The sequence below is a fragment of the Vulpes lagopus genome, chromosome 20 (genome assembly GCF_018345385.1).
Source record: "Vulpes lagopus strain Blue_001 chromosome 20, ASM1834538v1, whole genome shotgun sequence".
NCBI classification, from domain to species: domain Eukaryota; kingdom Metazoa; phylum Chordata; class Mammalia; order Carnivora; family Canidae; genus Vulpes; species Vulpes lagopus.
The window spans coordinates 21,224,784-21,246,981 of record NC_054843.1 but is presented as its reverse complement, the minus strand read 5'-3'; the positions used below and the strand labels follow the sequence as shown (position 1 = coordinate 21,246,981).

Here is a 22,198-nt window from a genome sequence, read left to right as displayed (position 1 = left end):
TTGCAGATAATATGCAGGGCTCTGAAGCTAATTTATTGATATAATTGTATGAAAATGAAAATTTTAGGCCACTTGGATATTTATAAAAATAAAATCACAGCAGGTCCTATTATATGATTCAAGCTCTTCTTGAGAAAGAGTCCATAGCCTCAATTCACAATGCTTAAAAGCCAGAAAAAAAAAATTTTTTAATATGACATTTATTTCAAGTAACTGAAGAAATAATTTAATAAAGAAGAATGCATAATAAATTATATAAGGAAAATACAGCATTGGCTCCCCTGAGTTTCCAGATGTCAGACTTGACTCCTTGAACTAATGGAACTTAATAGGGGAGATACGTGGTAAATAGATGAAGAATTACAGTTGATATTAGAGTGCTAAAGGAAAGTAATATGTTGTTTTTTTTTTTTAAATTTGATTTATTCATGAGAGACAGAGAGGCAGAGACACAGGCAGAGGGAGAAGCAGGCTCCATTGCAGGGAGCCTTGATGTGGGACTCGATCCCAGGTCTCCGGGATCACAACTTGGACTGAAGGTGGTGCTAAACCGCTGAGTCACCCAGGCTCCCCAGTATTATGTTTTTTAAATGAGAATTTATAATACTGTAATTTACTTAAACCAGGCAGTAGGGGGTTTTGTGTAGAAGCAATATTTCAAATTGCACTGAATGTTCCTTTTCACTAAGAGGGGTAAAATAAGGCTCCAAGGGCCACATGTCCATGAATTAACAGGGTAAATTATTGAATGTAGTATTTTAATATATATTTATGAGCCATTCAGGGACACTAGAATGAGCTATACCTCTTTTGATTTTTGAATTTTCACAATGAATTTGCTCTTTTCCACCTGCTTCTTTGTCATACATAGACTTCTGATAACTTGTTTTCATTTCAAAAAATTACGTAAATCATCTGAAATTTTCTGATGTATTGAAATTACACTTAATAATATGTATGTTTTAAGGAGACAAAAGTTGCACCAAATGCTTTTATTTTGATCTTATCAAGCAATAAGGGTAAATTACTTACTGCCTTAACATAGATATAATGAACCTTAGATAATTAGTCATTTACACTTGAAAATGATATTACAAGACATAAATCTAATATGCTCAAATCAGTACAACATTCATAATGGATATTTTTCAAATATGTACTCTTGCAAATATATAACGTTAATTTAAGTCAGTCATATATATTGTCATGACACACCAAGCAGTAAAATAGCCATATTTATTTGATGGAATTGTGTACTTAACAGTGTAAGCAAAAGCAACGGAAAAAATAAACCAAAGGGAATAGAAAGGTATAGATTTCAAGAGGGGTGTGTGTTTGTCTGTGAATATGAATATAAGTATACATGTAATTTTATATGTAGTTTTATGCATAGTTATATATTTTATTTTTTAAAGATTTTTAAAATTTGTTTGAGAGAGAAACAGATTGAGTGTTCCCAAGCAGGGGAAGAGGGAGAAGAAGTCTCCCCACTGAGCAAGGAGCCCAATGTGGAGCTCAATCCCAGGACCCTGAAATTATGACCTGAGTAGACACTTAACTGACTGAGCCACCTAGGCATTCATAGTTATATTTTCTATAATCATAATTATTTGTATTTTAAAATATTTCAGCATAGCCTTTGGGATGGAAAAGGTTTCAAAGTTTTTCACAAAATAACAATTAACTGATAATAAAGCAAAGATTAAATATATATATGTGTATATATATATATATATACACATATATATATATAGTAGCTGTTGAGAGCAATTGCAAGATCAGAATATGTAGTTTAAAACCTGAAATGTTTAATGTAGAGAGTAGCTTGATATTTTCTGTACAAAATATGTGGAGGTTATAAATGTTAAAAAAAAAGGTAAGAAAAAGGTTTGAAACCACATTTAATAAATATAACCAAGTTAATATGAAGTTCTCAATTTTTGGTATCAGCCCAGATGCTTGTCGGTCGTCCAAAACACGTGCACATAATTTAAAATTTTATTAAAGTTTTCCAAAAAAGCTAAAATTAGATTGCCTAGTAGTCGCTTTGTGTCTCCCAAAATTTCTAATATTATGGTATCTGTTCCTCAAAAATATTTTTCCTACTCTTTCATCGAAAATTTCTTAAAAGTTTTCCAATTTGTGTTTACTCTCTCATTGCTTTCCCTTAACTTTCCCCCACTTCATATCCTGTTTCTTTTTATTTTATTTTATTTATTTATTCATGAGAGACAGAGAGAGAGAGAGAGAGAGAGGCAGAGAGAAAAGCAGGCTCCATGCAGAGAGCCTGATGTGGGACTTGATTTCAGGACTCCAGGATCACACCAGGGCTGAAGGTAGACGTTTAACTGCTGAGCCACCCAGGCACCCCTCATATCCCATTTCCTAAATCTCCATAAACAACTCATCACAGACTTTTATAATATTCTTCTGTAACATACTCTTTTGTACTTTTAAAATAATTATCTTAGTCAATTATTTCATTTAATAAAAAAATCCAACTCTATTTTTCCAATAAAGATGAGAATATTGAATATTCAAATTTTATATTATTTTAAGATTTTATTTACTTATTCATGAGAGACACACAGAGAGAGAAGCAGAGACACAAGCAGTGGAAGAAGCAGGCTCCATGCAGGGAGCCCAATGTGAGACTTGATCCCAGGACACTGGGATCATGCCCTGAGCCAAAGGCAAACACTCAACCACTGAGCAACCCAGGCATCCCAGATTATTGAGGATTCAAACAAGAATCAAAGATGATATCAAGAGAGAAAAACATGGGGAAAATTATTTATACATGAGAATTCAGTGTTTCCCTTCTACTTTTGGCTGGAAGCAGAATGTACTAAATGAAATTTATTTAGATATACTCAAATGTAAATTTGAAAATTCATGATTGCACTTTTTAATTAAAGAAAAGTGTAAACACATCAAAGAGGTTCTCAATTTCCCAATAAGATGAAATCAGATGTCAACTGTTGGGAAACTCTATGGAATTACCTATTAACTTGGAGCAGCCAGGTAATGGCTTCATGAAAACCAAAACCAAACAAAACCAAATAACAAGAATATATGACTCAGGACGAGGTGCCTAAAATTTTTAAATTAGATCAGTCAGTCAGTCTTTTTCTCCATCTCTTTCTCTTTCTCAAATTTAACTCTGTCAAAGTTTTAACAAGAAAGTACTTGACAGTTAAAGACATCAAACATTAGGGCCTCAGAACCAATTTGCTCCCAATGTATTTGTGTTGAGATTTTATGCTGATGCATATTTTCTGCTGATGAATTGTCATCTCCTACATAGTAGACATTACTAGGATTTATTCAACAGAAAATTTTATTCACATTTTCTGGCCTCCTGGAAGGATACCCAAGTACAAGAGTAATAAGCGCTCTCATAAAGCTTGTTGGTACAAGCTTTATGCATATACCGAAAATTGTCCTATTGTGTATAGAGCTTCAGTAGGTGGTTTAAGCTGAAACACTGCATGGACCTTCTGGAAACCTTGATTTTCCCAGACTATTTTTGCTATTAAAGACATTGGAAATTTTGTATTTAGTGGGAACATGATGCTCATAAGAAAATTTGAACTCCAAAACATTGAATTTCTATTCCTCAGTCTGGAAAGACTTATATAAAGTGCTGGTACATGTTAAAGGGTACAAAATGACCTAGACTGTAGTGGAAGAAACTACCTCCTTAGATTCTTCTTGGTGGAAATGCTTCTCATTCAGTGGCTGCATAAGACCTTTGCTGCTGTATCTACATTTATACACCAGGAAAAAAATCTGTTTGGCTACAGGATAGAATAGGGAGTGGTAGGAGAAATACAGGGTAATGAGAAAGTAGAGAGAAGCATACATGAACTCAGAGATTCCAAATTACTTGTTCAATCTTCCCCAGAACTTTTAGAAAGAAAACATTTAAAAGAAAGTGTGAAGTAACATAAGAATCACCAGATTGTTAAAATATATATCTACAAATACAGATATAATTCTATAAATATACATTTAGATAGATATGTATAATTCAGTAGTATAATTCTAAACGCATATAGTTGAAACCAACAAAACAAAACCCCATGATTAAACCAATTACTATGACTTAATACATCTAAGGTTATGTGTTTCTATAGTTCTGATATTTGTCACTAACCAAAAAATTTTAATTATTTGTATTTTGTCTCATAATGACATCTAAAATGTTAAAATAATTACATTAAATACCTATATGTAATGCTGCTAAGTTAAGAACTTGGGTTCTTGTCTTGTTTTGACTGCACTTTTAGCATATATTTTATTTATTTGGCTTTTTAAAAAATTTTTTTTAATTTTTATGTATTTATGATAGTCAGAGAGAGAGAGAGAGAGAGAGAGAGAGAGAGAGGCAGAGACACAGGCAGAGGGAGAAGCAGGCTCCATGCACCGGGAGCCCGATGTGGGATTCGATCCCGGGTCTCCAGGATCACACCCTGGGCCAAAGGCAGGCGCCAAACTGCTGCGCCACCCAGGGATCCCCTATTTATTTGGCTTTTGCACTATATTTTAAATTAATCTTCCTGTCATTCACCAGGGAAGGATCATTATTAAAGAAAAACCAGATTATGCCATTTCCATGTTACATGCTTCAGTGATGCCCTATTACCTTCAAGCTGAAATAGCAACAATTTAGCATGGCTTATAAACCCCTTTGTTATCTGGCTTCTGTCTCCATGTCCTTATGTTCACATATGCTTTGGTTCTATCAGTTCTTCTGTACTGCAAATTTCCTAAAAGTACAATGTAATATATACTGTCTCTGATATGGATAGATTTCTTAGTTCTGGATTTTTGTCACATAGTCGTTTTTCTTCTCAACACTCAGTTTGATGTGTTTAAAACGGCATCAGGATTGTAGTTTGTGTGAGGTTCCATTCCCAACTATGTTTTTGAAATAAAACCCTATTGATTTTTTTAAATCATAATATGTTTTACAAAATTCAGAATGCACAAAACTCTTCATAGAAGAGTTCCCTTCCATGCCCTTTCATCTGACTACAGGGTCGTTCTTCCTGGCAGCAACTGTGTGATAAAAGTATTTGTGTGTACACTTCTAGACTCAATGCATACATAAGCAAAGGCCCCCCTCAGTTACCCATACCCTGAACTCACAATTTTTGAAATACCATGTTAGATACTGAGTAAATAAAATGAACTAAACAGTCTCAAAATAAAAACATGTTCTTAAGACAGTACATTTACAGAACTATTGAAATAGAATGTTCAGTGTTTAAAATATAAGCCATAATTATGTATCAATGGGCAAAACGTAATTTACAACTTTTTCTTGAAAAATAGGAAATGTGGACACACAGAATCTACTAATTTCTTTGTATGTGTATGTATGTGTTTAACTTATCCATTGTAAGTTCATCATCATATACATCTGTGTGTAATTCTATGAATTTTGATAGAAGTACTGAGTCATATAACCACACACCCAATAAAAATAAAGTCCCATCACTCCCTCAAAAAATCTCTCTCATGCTCACCCATTTCAGTCAAGTCTTTTCCACACTTTGGACCACTGGCAACCAATGATCTGTTTCTTCTCTCAGGATTTTTTTTTTTAAGATTTTTATTTATTTATTCACGAGAGGCAGAGAGAGAGAGAGAGAGAGAAAGAGAACCAGAGACACAGGCAGAGGGAGAAGCAGGCTCCATGCAGGGAGCCCGACGTGGGACCTGACCCCGGGTCTCCAGGATTAGGCCCTGGGCTGAAGGCAGCGTTAAACCACTGAGCCAATGGGGCTGCCCAGGAATTTTTTTGTTGTTGTAGAATTAGATTTAAAAACTGGCATCTTATAGTACTTATGCACAGAAGGCTTTCCTGAATTAGCACACATTTATGATGCATCTTGTTGAATTGCTCAACACTTTGTTCCTTTTTATTACTAAGTAGTATTCCATAGATGCACCCGAGTTTATCTGTGCATTCGCCAATAGAAGGGCATTTGGGTGACGTTTTGACTTTGCAGTTATGAACAAAGTTTCTAAGATTTTTATTTATCTATCTGAGAGAGAGAGAGAGAGAGAGAGAGAGAGAGAAAGGGGTAGAGACACAGGCAGAGAGAGAAGCAGGCAGCAGGTTCCATGCAGGGAGCCTGATGTGTCACTTGATCCCAGGTCTCCAGGATCACGCCCTGGGCTAAAGGTGGTGCTAAACCGCTGAGCCACCCGGGCTGTCCATGAACAAAGTTTCTAAGCAATTCACAGAGAGATGTTTGTATGGATCTAAGTTTCCATTTCTTTGGGGGAATGCCCTAAAAATCACTTGTGCCCTGCTTATCCATTTCTCCCTACTCCCTAACTGTTAGCAACCCCTGCTCTTCTTGCTGTTTCAATGGTTTTGTCTTTTCCAGAATGTCATATAGTCAGAATCATATATCGTCTTTACAGATTTGCTTCTTTATTTAGTAATATGCACTAGGTTTCCTCCATGTCTTTCCACAGCTTGATGAATCATTTCTTTTTTTCCACCAGATAATATTCCACTGTCTGAAGTACCAAAGGCTATCTAACCATTAACTAACTGAAGGGCATGTTGGACGCTTCTAAATTTTGGCAATTATGAATAAAGCTGCTATAAAAATTTGTATGCAAGTGTTTTTTTTGTCTTGACATAATTTTTAATTCATTTGGATAAAAGGCAAAGAGTGTGATTATTGGATTGTACGATAAAAAAATATTTTCAGTTTTGTTAAAAAACCCAACAAACTGTCTTCCAAGTGGCAGTATTATTCCACATTCCCACCAGCAGTGAATGAGTTCCTGTTGTTCAACATCTTCATCAGCATTTGTCGTTTGTCAGTGTTTTGGATCTTGGCCATTTTAGTGGGTGTGTAGAGGTATCTCACTGTTGTTTTAATCTGCATTCACCTCCTGATATATGATCTTGAGCATATTTTCAAATGTTATTTGTCATATGAATATCTTCTTTATTTATTTGAATAAGTATTAAACTAGTATATGATGTGAATGATGAGCTCTCTTCTAAGAGATTGCAAAAACAGAAGAAATCACACCACTTTATATAATGAAATAGATACAAACAATTACATTCAAATTCTTATGGTAAGCAGTAACTAGTCATCAAGTAAGACAATTGGCAGCACCATTTGTCACATGCAGTTTATCCTAGATTCATTTGGTAACTGAGAGGGCTATCTATGTTTACTAATTTGCTTATCCACAAGAAAAATAAATTTTCCATATCTTTATAACAGGTGGTAATTTTTATAACTTGAAGTGAGATGCTTCAAGTTAGGCACTTAGCCTCTCACAGAAGCTGGAAAATAGGAAGCCTATATGCTTTGATGACTTCAAAGTGATGGTTTTCAGATTCTAGAGAAAAACACTACTGGGTCTTAAACTCAAAAGGTTTATCTTTTTTTTTTTTTAAGATTTATTTACTTATTTATTCATGATAGACATAGAGAGAGAGAGAGAGAGGCAGAGACACAGGAGGGGGGAGAAGCAGGCTCCATGCAGGGAGCCCGACGCGGAACTTGATCCCGGGACTCCAGGATCGTGCCCTGGGCTGAAGGCAGGTGCTAAACCGCTGAGCCACCCAGGGATCCCCAAGAGGTTTATCTTTAAAAGAGATTTACATGTTTTTTCAGAGACAAAGAAATAATTCAACAATTTACTTAGATTAAAATCACTGAGAATTTATAGTTAGTTAATGCTCCGAAAAAAAGAAAGGCAGAGAAGTTTCTTCGCTTATTTTCAGCAGGAAAAGTTTAGACTCTTATTTTTAATTTAATTTAATTTTATTTTATTAATCCTTACATCTCCTTGGTGTTTTTGCAACATGTGACTAAGAATTGCAACATCTTGCTAGGATTTAGTATTAAGTCATTTCTTTGCCCATAAGCCTACCATCTCACTTCAGAGTAAAAGCCACATCGTTAACAATGGACTTCAATTGTTGTCCCTTCTACTGGAATCACATTATTCACCTAGATCATTCCCTCAAATGCTTTTGGTTTTTGCACAATATCTCAGTCGGATTCTTCCTCACTGTACTGTTTAAATTTGGAAACATTCTCCCATTTCTGTGTCCTCTGACCCACATTCTCTGTTATTACTTGAAGGCATTTACCAATATGTAGGCAAAAAACAGTGCAATAGTTGTTATCTAGTAAATATTCATTCCATGGAATGCAGTTTATATTAAACATGTTTGAAGTGATTAATTAAAAGTAAAAGCTACAAGAATGGAGAAAGAAGATTCAATAGGAAGCTACTGTAAAAAAGCAGTCAAGAGCTGGGATTTCATTAAAAGCAGGGTCCAATCAAATATGAATGGATCTGAGAGCTTGTTAAGATGATAGATGGAGATGCGCTACAAAATAGAGAAAAAGTCGTGTAAAAATCCATGATTTCAGAATGCACAGAACAACTAGTGACATCATTCACTAAAATATGAAATGCAGACACAGATCATTGTGGAGTAGGTAAAAATTATTTCTATTTTAGTCATCAGATTAAACACTTCCTCTGCCAAATCTGCCAGATTTGGAAATTTTTCCAGACCTTCTATCCCTCAAACCTCAACTATCACAAGAACACCTATTTTGAATCTTTATTTTTTTTTAATTTTTTTTGAATTTATTTATGATAGTCATACAGAGAGAGAGAGGCAGAGACACAGGCAGAGGGAGAAGCAGGCTCCATGCACCGGGAGCCCTGACGTGGGATTCGATCCGGGTCTCCAGGATCGCGCCCTGGGCCAAAGGCAGGCGCCAAACCGCTGCGCCACCCAGGGATCCCAGAACACCTATTTTGAATACATATAATGTACTAAAAAAAAGAGTGTGGAGCATATAGTAACAATTAAATGTATACTAAATGTATACTCAGTATTTTGAGGTGATTATACTTTTTTGTCATTAGTATCTCATCCAGCAGTAAATAGATTAATGGGTCTGAGTTTATACTTATGTATATTCATGATGTTACATATACATCAGTACATCAGTCCTTTGACCAATTTATTTATAAATTAGATAATATTCCTGTTCTTCTGTGAGCTACCAGGTCTATAAGAAATGTTATTACATTAGCCTCATGAAATAATGCAGTCTATAAAAATTACTATATATATATCTATAATTTTAAATTTTTAAATAATGTTGATATGCAATGCATATGTTCTGATTATTAACAAGATTCAGTACTTTATATTGTTCTGAGCACATTTTCTGTATCTAAATATTTATGATCCTGAATTTTACAGCAAGGTCAGAGTAAAGCAAATTTCAGTTTTGTAAAGTAATGCAAATTTAAAATAAATGGTCAAGAAATATCGTTCAAAATGTTTTAGGTTGTAGACAAAAATCTTGAAATATGCGAATGTGACTCAATGACTTTTTTGCAAGAAATTTCGTTTCCATCTTATATTCAGTTGTCCTATGTAATTGATTATTGGGATGTATCCTTTCCATCCAAGTTAAGAAAAAAAAATAGTAGTTATAATTAATCAAGATGGACTTAATATCCTCCTCAGCTTGACTGAACTTTACACTGGCTTCCTTGTACATGGATAGTCCTCTGACCTTCCAATTCTTAAAGCATTATTTTCAAAAACCTGCAATAGCAATGCTTTCTCAGTCCTTTGAGATATAAATCTCCCTTCTGCCTCTTGCCAGTTTTGAAACCCAGAATTGTCCTTCTCAAGGACCTAGGAGCCATCTTTGAAATGTATTCCTCAAAAAAGGTAGCCTTTATTTTCCTATCTTTATGGAGGGTCAGAGCCTAACTTCTAAAAGCACCAATTACAACACTGATGGCCTAATCACATTGGCTAACTTCCCCCCTCATAGTCTAGTACTTTCCCACTAGCTTACCCCAGTGCTTTTAGAACTCTTCCACCTTTTTATTTTTTAAAGATTTTATTTATTTATTCATGAGAGACATAGAGACAGAGAAAGGCAGAGACATAGGCAGAGAGAGAAACAGGCTCCCTGCAGGAAGTCTGATATGGGACTCCATGCCAGGATCCCAGGATCAAGACTTGAGCCAAAGGCAGATGCTCAGCCACTGAGTCACTGGGGAGCCCCTCTACCTTTTGTTTTAGTGGAGCTGAGTTCAATCTCTCTCCCCTATTGCAACAGACTTGAATAAAGTCTATCTTGCCTGCCTAAGTGACTTAGGGTAACTGTTCCATAATATAATATAAAAATAACCTTAAGTTTATTAGCATTTGTTTTGCTTTTAGTCTTTGTTTTTGTTTCTAGGAATATGTTCACATAAGGTATATGAGAATAGCCAGTCATTTAATCATGAAATATCAAAGTTGAAATCATACATGATTATGTAATGTGGGTGGGACATCTTCCCAAAGAGCATACTATCTACATATATACTATATGGGATTGTTAGCTATGCTGAGATTATAAAATTGAAATATAAGTAGAAGTAGGATAGAATGGAAGATGTTTTTCTAAGCTCTTTATCCAGCACTGTTTCTCCAGAAGAAATCAAAACCAATGCTTTCGTTAAAAATTATTAAGAGGAAAAAAAATTATTAAGAGGAAAATAACCCAGTGGTTCAAAAATTTCTGGATACCTTTTATCCCATTCCTTTTTACTTCACAAAAAAAGATGTAGTCTGTGCTATTATTTCCAGACACTATTGTCTGACCTAAAAACAATTTTGAAATATTTATGAAGACAAAAACATGTTCACACGTTTTGGGCAGAGAGTTTCAAGGTTGGAAGCTCAAATTGGACACAGCCTCTTGTGGCCTTAATCTGTTCTCATGTTGTAACCTGTAGAGCTCCTTAGGAGTTACTGATTCTGTCATCTCTGGGTGAGCAAAGAAAGCATGTCAGAGGCTAAATCAGTTTGTGTTTTGGTAAATAGGGTATGGAAAGCTCAAGTGCACAAGTTATATCTAGTCTGATTTCTGCTTGACCACAACTATTAAACGGGATAAGTAGCAAATGTACAGAGTCAAGAGGTTTGCCCTTCACAAGAAAAGGAGAACAATGGAAAGGTAGTAATGACTCTGTCCTATTACCCAAAGAAGATAAAAAAGCCAATTGCCCTTCTGAACTTCCCATTCAATGCCAAGTTGCAGGAAAACAAATAGCAGCTTGGTCCCCTGGTACTGAGAAATACGTTACAAACCTAAACCATTTAGTTCTTCATTATTCCTTCAGTATAGAGAACCATGACCATTACTCCAAGACCATCAGATGCTTGCTAATTAGCAAATATTTCTTTTTTAGGAAAATAAAAGTTGCTTTCAAGTTTCAATAGAAAAAATGGGGTTTAGAGTCCTCAATTTGCCTTTTCCTTCAACATTTATTAGAAGTATATATGTTTTATATGTTTAGTGCTACTATATTGTTCATGGCACAGGGAACAATGATGATCATGCAGTAAATACAGTCTTGACAGAGAAAGCTTTTGAGGTAGTGAAAGCAAGATATATCGATCAAATGCAGAATTACAACAATGAAAGCGCTATAACAGAGAAATATGTAGAACATTAAAAGTGCCCTAGAGTTAAAGAACAGTAAGATATACAACTTAATATACTGTACAACCTCAAGTGTATAAAAGACAAAACTATACAGTCTGAAAATATTAAAGGATAAAAAGTATGCTGGCTATGGCTATCTCTTAAAAATTAAGTTACTGAAAAAAGTCATATTCTTTACATTTTAATAAAATACAATTGCCATTCTCTAACAAAATTCAACACTTGTGTAAACAATTGAGTGAGAGTGTTAAATATTGATTTATTAAATTCTATACAAGTTATGTGTATAGAACCTTTCATTGATTTTCATACCCTTCTGTTGTTTAGAGCTACATTAGTAAAAATAATTCCATGAAAAATATCCTTGCAGATGTAAATGAGATTTTTTTTTAAAAGATTTTATTTATTTATTGAAACAGAGAGAGAGAGAGAGAGAGAGAGAGAGAGAGAGCAGAAGGAGAAGCAGGCTCCATGCAGGGAGCCCAATGTGGGACTCCAGGGTCACGCCCTGGGCCAAAGGCAGGAGCTAAACTGCTGAACCACCTAGGGATCCCCGAGATTATTTTTTATAGAAAAATAAAACCTAAATTTTCTTAGTAATACTCTACTAGTACCTACCATCACCCTCTGACTTCTACTAGGAAAATGTTCATGAGTTTTCTGGCATTTTCAGAAAGCATTAGAGAAATTTCATCGTGCTAGAGAACTGCAAATATTTTGTTAGCATAATGGGTCGAGTATACATATTCTGTGAAATTAAGCTTATGTATTTAATTGAAATAGAAAATAACTACAAATCCTTCCTTTCACTTTGCTATGGGATTTTCCTGCTGATCTTCTCAGCAAAAGGTGGAAGCTATTTCTCTACCTCATGGAATCAGTGTCGGTCCTGGTAAGTTGTATCGAGTGACAAAAAGTAGGGACCTGCATTGTGGGAATTCAGATGCTAGTCTGAAGTGGACTGGAGTTTCCACTCTCAACCTTCTGGCAATTTGTCTCAAGCTGTCATGCAAATAATCTCTATTTACTCTTGGAGGATTACAGACCACATGAAGGACTATTTTACCTGAGTTCCTCTTGCACCCGTCATCTGACTGGCAACTGGACAGCCAACAACCAATACCAGGCATCTACGTCCATCTTAGAAGATTCTGTAACAGTAGAGTCATGATATGACTACAGTTTACAGTAACCTAGGCAAAAGTCACAGGAGACCTGCACGTTTAAGCCCATTCCATACTGCTGACATACAAATATGAGTAGATAAGCTGAGTATTTAAAGCCTTAGGGTTTTGTGGTAATTTGTTATACAGGAAAGGATAACTGGTAAATCTCTAAGACATCTAGTTTCTGAAGTAAAAATAAATCTATTCAAGAGACCCTGATAAAGTCCGTTTGAATAATAGCTAAAAATAAAATGTAAGTAATTTTTTTTTTGGAATGCCATGTGCTAAACATTTATTACCTCTAATAATCTTCAAAGTAATAAACTTAGTACTTTTCTTATCTCTACTTTATAGATATTGAAACATCGAGAGGGTTTTTAAATTGTTCAAGTTTCCACAACTAGAAAGATGGACGAATGAATTCAAAACTAGGTCTAACTTTAAAGGAAATATTCTTAGCTAGTACACATATCTTGTGTTTATCTTGTATCTTGTTCCTCCCTATTTTTTCATAATTTCCCTTAATAGTGTCTCCAGCAAGGAGTAAAATACTGAAACTTGCAAAAGCATTATACCTTAAGATGTGAAACCACACAATAATGGTATAAAATAACTTTTTGCAATTTTTTCTGTATCTGTTCACATAGAGAACAGGATGCCTTCCTGACAGAAGCTCAATAATTATGCCTGTATGTAGTTTTGTGTGGCTAACAATATATCACTACTTAGAGAACAACTGTTTATGTTCAGCTAGTCATGGAATAGGAATGGCATCAATGCATTTCTGGGGCATTCTCAGAAATGTAAGATTGTATAGCAATGAACCACAATCACTGAAGTCATCAAGAGGTTCTCACAAAAAGAAGAAAAAAATTGTATAAATAACAGGTTAGGATGTGAGAAGAGAGAAATTAAAATACAAGCCAATATGCTTCCTTAATATGATGATAATACAAGTGGAAATGAATAAAAAATCATACACTATTAACATTTTCAGATAAATATGATAGGTATATTGAAAAATACACGAAACATAGCATACCCTCTTTTATTTTTGAATGATCATGGGAAAACAAGCATGCATTTTATGCATTTTTCAAGTATACATACCTACTAAAGAAAAAAAGAAATGTTGCTTCTCAAGTCGAGGATCTGGTCTTTTTGAATACTTATATAATATATATATATATATATATATATATATATAGTTATATTTCCAAGTTTAAATGAAAAATTTGCTAAAAGAATATTCAAAGACTTACCAAGAAAGGTTTGTGATCTATGGATTTACAATTTTAGTAAAGGTATTTTAATTAACTTTCAAATTATCCTCTCTTAATGTTGTATAATATCACATAATTATGATAAAACATGATGGCTTTCTTTCTCCCTGCATGAGTACACACAGAAATAAATGTATATATATTTTCTACACACTACATATATGTAACTCTATACATGTATAGTTATATATACAGTTACATTTTATTTCTTTTTTTTAGTTGCATTTTATTTCTATATGCTATCAACAAATATAAATACTTAAAGATAAATTATGCATTTACTCAATGGATTGAAAAATACTGATCAGAAGGGATACTTGCTCCTCGATGTTTAGAGCAACATTATCAATAACCAATTATGGAAAGGGCTCATATAGCCATTGACTGATGAATGGATAAGGAAGAGTTGGTATGTACACATACACACAAACACACACACACAAGAATATTGATCATAAAAAAGAATGAAATCTTACCATTTGTAATGATGTGGATGGAGCTAGAGAGTATTATACTAAGTGAAATAAGTCAGAGAAAGACAAATATGTGATTTCACTCACATGTATAATTTTAAAAAACAAAACGAATGAACTTGGGGATAAATAAAAAGAGAGAGGTATACCATAAAACAGACTTAACTCTGGAGAACAAACTGAGGGTTGCTGGAGAAGAAGTAGGCAGAGGGATGTGTTAAGTGGGTGAGGGGTATTAAGGAGGGCACTTGTAACGGAGCACTTACTGTATATGAGTGATGAATCACTAAATTTTACTCTTGAAGCTAATATTACACTATAAGCTAATTACCTGAAATTTAAATAAATGTTTATAAAGTTGTCTGCATAAGAGTAAAGAAATTAAAAATCAAAAGTAAATAAATAATATATGCAAAAATACAGACTTGGAAAAACAAAATATACCAAAAAATAAGCTAAGGATGAAAAATAGAGATATACACCATGTTCATGGATTGGAAAACAATATTGCTAAGATGTCAGTTTTCCCCAAATGTATCTAGAGATTATAATCAACCCTAAAAAATTTTCCAGTAAGCCTTTTTAAAATAAGTAAGAAAACTTGCTTCTTAAATTGAGATGAATATACAATGAAAACAGAATAACTTAATTTAAAAAAATAAAACACTGAAACACACAAGACCACAAAGGATGTAATAAATAGAATGGTTAATGAAAAGAATAATACACTAAATATTAATGAGAAAGTAGAGTGTCAGAGCTCTTATACATTGCTATTGGGATGTAAAATATTCCAAATACTTTGGAAAAAAAAGGGACTTATAAAAGAAGACTGATTATATTTTTTCCTAAGAGAACAAATCTCAAGACAAAAGAAATGTTGAACAGTCCAATAAGTATAGCAAAAAAAATATAGGGAAAAGTGCTGGTTTACATTGCCCTGGAAATATCATATTTTCTCTTTTATTCCATCTAAATATTAAATGACACATTGGAATATGATTTGTAAGATGTTAAAAATGTTATTAGGTCAAGCTATCATGTACAAATTCATGAGTTCTTGCATAAGACAGTATTAGAGGGCATAATAGGAGTTTTTCTGAATGCCACTCTAAGGTTTTATTTTACTAGTCAGGCCACAGAAGTATGAAGAAGTCACTTACTGTTATGTTTATGATTTTCTCCTCTCAAAAGATATTGCATTTTAACTTTAGGTCACTGACCCTTTTATTTTTTTTATTTTTTATTTTTTTTGTTTTTTTTTTTTGACCCTTTTATTATACGTTTCATTTTTATTTCCATTGAAGAATAGAATAATAAGCATTAACTTGCAATTTTCTCTAAAGTGATTTTTTTCTTGTGTGTGGAATATCTTTAAAGTAGAATACTGAAGGCTTCAACAATGTATAAACTAATTATACCTCAGTAATTAAGTAATTTACACTCTTTTTCCAATTTAAAAAGTATCTTAAACATTAAGTTTCTCATGGCTTTTTGCAGAACAATTCAATTGGTAGAAACTTAAATACTCACTTATATGAACACTGCTTTAAGTAAACCTGAATGTTCACAGCAGAATAAATACAACAAGAATATAATTTTTTTAAAGATCTATTTATTTGTTTATGACAGACATAGAGAGAGAGAGAGAAAGAGGCAGAGACACAGGCAGAGGGAGAAGCAGGCTCCATGCAGGGAGCCGGACGTGGGACTCGATCCCGGGTCTTCAGGATCGTGCCCCTGGCCAAAGGCAGGCGCTAAACCGCTGAGCCACCCAGGGATCCCCAAGAATATAATTATTCTAAACACTTTCTAGCAGGGAAATAAACACTTGAATATACATATAATTAAATAATGAAATGCTATGCAACCTTAAAACAATGAAAGCATGAATAGGTCAGTAATATGTTATGAATGTTAGTAAATATCTCTATTAATTTTATCTGATAGAATAAAATGAATAGGATAATTTGTTTAGGATTCTCCAATGTTAAATGTGAATGTCCACTTGTGTGTCAAATTAAGTTTTGAGAATATATTGACTTGAATTTGAAATTTTCTTCAAGCTACTTGTGTTTTTCTTTTATTTTTTATTTTTAACATTTTTAAAGGATTTTATTTATTTATTCATTATTTATTCACAGAAAGAGAGGCAGAGACACAGGCAGAGGGAGAAGCAGGCTCCATGCAGGGAGCTGAACATGGGACTCGATCCTGGGGCCCAGGATCATGCCCTGGGCCAAAGGCAGGTGCTAAACCTCTGAGCCACCCAAGCTGCCCTGCTACTTTTATTTTTATTTAACTTAATATTCATTGATATCTTTAGGAATGTACAAATTGATCAGGTTTAACTGTTTCTTTCAAATCTTGAAATAATTTATAGTTATCTATCAATACTTAAAAATATCACTGATTAAATTTTTTTTTAATTTTTTATTTATTTATGATAGTCACACAGAGAGAGAGAGAGAGGCAGAGACACAGGCAGAGGGAGAAGCAGGCTCCATGCACCGGGAGCCCGACGTGGGATTCGATCCCGGGTCTCCAGGATCGCGCCCTGGGCCAAAGGCAGGCGCCAAACCGCTGAGCCACCCAGGGATCCCCACTGATTAAAATTTATAGTTAATATACTGTGTGACAGATTTCTGCTCCCTGTTTAGTTTATGTCCTTTTTATCTTACCTACAAAAGCTAATAATGGTCAGTTGCAAAAGATTTGAAGGGTGATCTAAATGGTTATCAGAGATAATATTTAGTTCAAATGAATATGTGCAAATTTGCATAGAGAACAGAATTATATCAATTTTCTTATATCAAATTTCAGAATGAATACAGTATGTGAAAAAATTATTTGTATTACTAAATAGAACATTTAATAAAACACTAACATGTAACATTCAATAAAGCATGTACATGTGTATTCAAACACATGTTTTCACAGTTTTTTTTTTTTAAGATTTTATTTATTTACTCATGAGAGATACACACAGAGAGGCAGAGACACAGGCAGAGGGGGAAGCAGGCTCCATGCAGGGAGCCTGATGTGGGACTGATCCCGGGTCTCCAGGATCACACCCTGGGCTGAAGGTGGCGCTAACCCACTGAGCCCCCCAGGCCTGCCCAGTCAGTGTTTGTTTGTTTTTTTTTTGTTTTGTTTTGTTTTTTTTAACACAACAATGTGTAGTTTTAATACAAGCTGAATATAAACACAATTGTTAGATATTCAGTCACTTCTCCTGTAAACAATATGACAAAATCAAGCTTAAAACACTTATAAAAATGAAAATATAAAAAAATGAAAATATATAAAACACCCTCCTCAATTAACTCTAAGAGCAACACATACAAATGCAGAAATTTGAACTTCTCAATAATCATGTCAAATGTTGAGAGGCCTATTGATCAATGAAAAATGATTCTAGGGCCACCTGGTAGCTCAGTGATTGAGCATCTGCCTTTGGCTCAGGTCGTGATCCCAAGGTCCTGGAATCAAGTCCCACATCAGGTTCCCTAAAGGGAGAGACTTCTTCTCCCTCTGCCTATGTCTCTGCCTCTCTCTCTGTGTCTCTCATGAATTGATAAATGAAATCAGAAAGAAGAAAGAAAAGAAAGAAAGAAAGAAAGAAAGAAAGAAAGAAAGAAAGAAAGAAAGAAGAAAGAAAGAATGAAAGAAAAAAAAGAAATGAAAGAAAGAGAAAGAAAGAAAGAAAGAAAAAAGAAAAGAAAGAAAGAAGAAAGAGAAGAAAGAAAGAAAGAAAGAAAGAAAGAAAAAAGAAATGAAAGAAAGAGAAAGAAAGAAAGAAAGAAAAAAGAAAAGAAAGAAAGAAGAAAGAGAAGAAAGAAAGAAAGAATGAAAGAAAGAAGAAAGAAAGAAATGATTCTAAGAGTTCCAGGTTGGGGTGCCTAGGTGACTCAGTCGTTTAAATGTATGTCTTCCACTGGGTCATAATCCCAGTGTCCCAGGGTCAACCCTCCCATTGGACTCCCTGTTCAGTGTGGGCATCTGCTTCTCCCTCTGCCCCTCTCCCATTCAAACTCTCTGTCTCTTTCTCTTTCTCTCAAATAAATAAATAAAATATTTAAATAAATAGATGATAGATGATAGATAGATAGATGATAGATAGATAGATAGATGATAGATAGATAGATGATAGATAGATAGATAGATAGATAGATGATAGATAGATAGATAGATAGATAGATGATAGATAGATAGATAGATAGATAGATAGATAGATAGATAGATAGATGATAGATAGATAGATGATAGATGATAGATAGATAGATAGATAGATAGATAGATAGATAGATAGATAGATGATAGATAGATAGATGATAGATAGATAGATAGATAGATGATAGATAGATAGATAGATGATAGATAGATAGATAGATAGATAGATAGATAGATAGATGATAGATAGATAGATAGATAGATAGATAGATAGATAGATAGATGATAGATAGATAGATGATAGATAGATGATAGATAGACAGGCTAGCTCCAGGTAAAAGCATGTAATTTTCCATGTCCACTAACTTTGTATTCTGTACAGAGTTCCAAGGCAAAGACTGCTTCCCACCCTCTGAACCACCAGAGATGATGAGCTCCCTGGCTGACTCTTCACAAACTCTTTAGTATTCTTTACTCATAGATCTTAGCTTCTTTGGAAGGAGACATATGGATGGGTTTCCATGGACCCGGATTATAAAAGGCTGGTTCTTGATCAGAATTTCCACTGTAGGATTCTGTAAGTTTTCCATTGGCATAACCATAGGTTTCTGCAGCTAGACAGGGTTTATTTTTTTCATTTTCCCTTGATATTCAGCTTGCCATTTTCTTTTTCCTTTTCTATCTTCTTCTCACATTCTTTAATCATTCATAATATTTTTGTTTTGCTTTTTCTTGCAAATGTTCCTTCTCCCGTTCTGATGCTTCTTCCTCCATTTCTTTATTAATTTTGTTCCCTTTTTCTTTTCTGTTCATTCTTTTTCTGAACTCATTCCTTGTGTTTTTCTTCAGCAATTACCTTTCTTCTTTCACATTCTTCCATTTCTTTCTTTTTTTTCTAGCTGTTGTTTTAATTCCTCCAGAGCTTTCCATTGCAGATTGTTACATTCTTTCTCTTTGTCAACAAACCACACTTCCCATAGGGTCAGGCAGCTTCCTGGTAAGTGTACCTGTTTCTGTTCTTAGTTATCTTCTAATTGAACCAAACAGGAGCACCCTTGTATCTCCACTACTCTCAGGCTCACCACCTTAGCCTCTGAATCATGAGCATCTTCATCCACCTCTTCCTTATCCTCCCCATGGCCATTGTTATAGTCATACAGGAAGCTTTGGTGGCTGAGGAGAGACAACAACCACATGGTGAAATTTTTGCACCGCAGTAGCAGTGACTGGGAGCTGATACCACCATCACCAGCACAGTAAACACTCTTGAAACTTCATTTTTTTTGTATTTCCTTCCTTAATTTCCTCCCAGCTCAACATCAGGTACAGCTTAGAAGGTGGAAAATTCTCAGAAATGGATGCAAGGACATTCTATCACCAAGAAGTACAGAATTTTCTTTTCCTACAAACACAAATAACAAGGGAGTAAGTGCATGTAATTCTCATCAAATTAAACAGAAAACATGATAAAGCAAGCTATGTATAAGCATTTTTATATCAACTTCACAGGTTTAACTGGAAAAAATTTTACCCAAGTTTCTAACATATGCCTTATTTGTAGTTGGGTAGGAACAATAAAAATAAAGTACTTTAAAACCTATGATTTTTATGGAAACAATGACAATAAAGGTGTAATAAATATAATTTGCTGACCAGAAAGAAAGTTGAATTTGCATCTGATTGGGATCTGAATGACCACTTTTTTATATGGGTCATATGAGTAGCCTGATCTTTCCCTTGTAGTATCTTAATGCAGCGTGTACCCAGGCTGTGTGGGCTGCCTTCCTCCTCAGGCTTGTAACTTCTCTAATGCAGATCACAGTGGCTGAGGAAAGGAAAATAAGACTAGCATTATTTTGATTTGATGATGCTGAGAGAGGCCATAGTTTATTTTAAGGATATCTGCATAAGATTTATTTTGTGTAACTGAATAGTGTCACTATTTTTTATACCATTCTCTTCCTTTTGTTACTTCTCTATATGTTCCCTGAAGCTTCAGAGCAAAAATCATTGCATTAAATAGTAAACTTAGTTCTATAAATAAAATATGGTATTGTGTAAAAATGCGCCAAATAAAATTACCAGATAGAAAGACTAAGTCACCAAACTCACAGATGAACTAATCTCAGAAGAAATTATAAAAAATCACCAAATAACTTCTAGTTTTAATCTTTCATCGTTATTATCTGGTAATAATAACAAGAATCAATACAAATTTAAGCTGCCCTTAAATTGAAAATGTTTTCTATATGTTAGAAGTACATGGTAAATTAATATAATATGTATATCAATCATTCACAATGTGATATTGCTATACTTAGAAATCTGACATAAGTGAAATGAAAACCCTTCTGTAATATGCTCATTATTTAAAGCAAGAATCTTCAAATGTGACCCAGCAGCTCCTGAATATCCTTTCAGCATGCCCATGAAGTTAAACTACTTTAATATAAATATTAAAACATTATTTGCACTACCCACTCTTTCTTACCATGTGTGATGCTGAAAAATTTCAGAACCTATAATGGACAGCAGATTGAATGCAAATAGATGGAATGCAAAAGTAGATATGAGAATATCAGTCTTTCTTTAAGCTAGACTTTAAAGAGATTTCTAAAAATTATGTAACAATACTATATTCTCCTTAATTTTTTGTTATGGAAAATAATTATTTTCATAAAGTTATGTTGTTTATGCTATGCAATAAAGGTATTGTTACTTTAAAAAACACATAATTTAAAGTAACTTCAGTTTAATTTCTTATATGATATATAGAGATGGATTTTAAATTATGAAAGAAAGTATTTGGTGGGTCTTAATAATTTTTGATTGTGTAAGATTTCTCAAAACAAAATGTTTTAGAATTGCTGGAGTACCAGGAAATATAATTAATATGAATTCATTTATTTAGAAATACCTTACCCTACCTTACTATCCTAGTTACTGAGTAATATTACACACACATACATGCACACAGGTGTTTCTTACTTATTAAAGTTTTTATCTAGTTGGGAAGGACAAATTTTGGTTAGAAAAAGCAGGAGTAGGTTTTTTTTTAAGATTTTATTTATTTATTCACTAGAGACACACAGAGAGAGAGAGAGAGAGAGAGGCAGAGACACAGGCAGAGGAAGAAGCAGGTTCCACACAAGGAGCCCGATGTGGGACTTGATCTTGGGACTCCAGGATCACGCCCCAGGGCCGAAGGCAGGCGTTAAACCACTGAGCCACCCAGGAAACCCCAGGAATAGTGTTAGAGTTAAGAAATAATTGTTGCATATTCAGAAAAGGATTCTATAAATTAATTTTTAAGTAATTAAATAAGAAAATAGCAGTGTTCTAAGATTTTTAAAAAACATTGTATTTATTTATTCATGACAGGCAGAGAAATAAGCAGAGGGAGAAGTAGGCTCCCTGGAGGGAGCCCAATAGGAGACTTGATCCCAGGACCCAAGGATCACGCCCTGAGCCAAAGGCACATGCTCAGCCCTTGAACCACCAAGGCGTCTCTGTTCTAGAATTTTTTTTTTAACCAATGTAATTAAGGACATGAAATCAAAGGGTAC

At 34.1% G+C, this 22,198-nt stretch overlaps 1 pseudogene; it reads right to left on the bottom strand.

Moving 5' to 3' along the window:
* Positions 1-18,993: 18,993 nt before the first annotated feature.
* Positions 18,994-19,828, bottom strand: LOC121479358 (annotated as a pseudogene).
* Between the last annotated feature and the right edge of the window lie 2,370 nt (positions 19,829-22,198).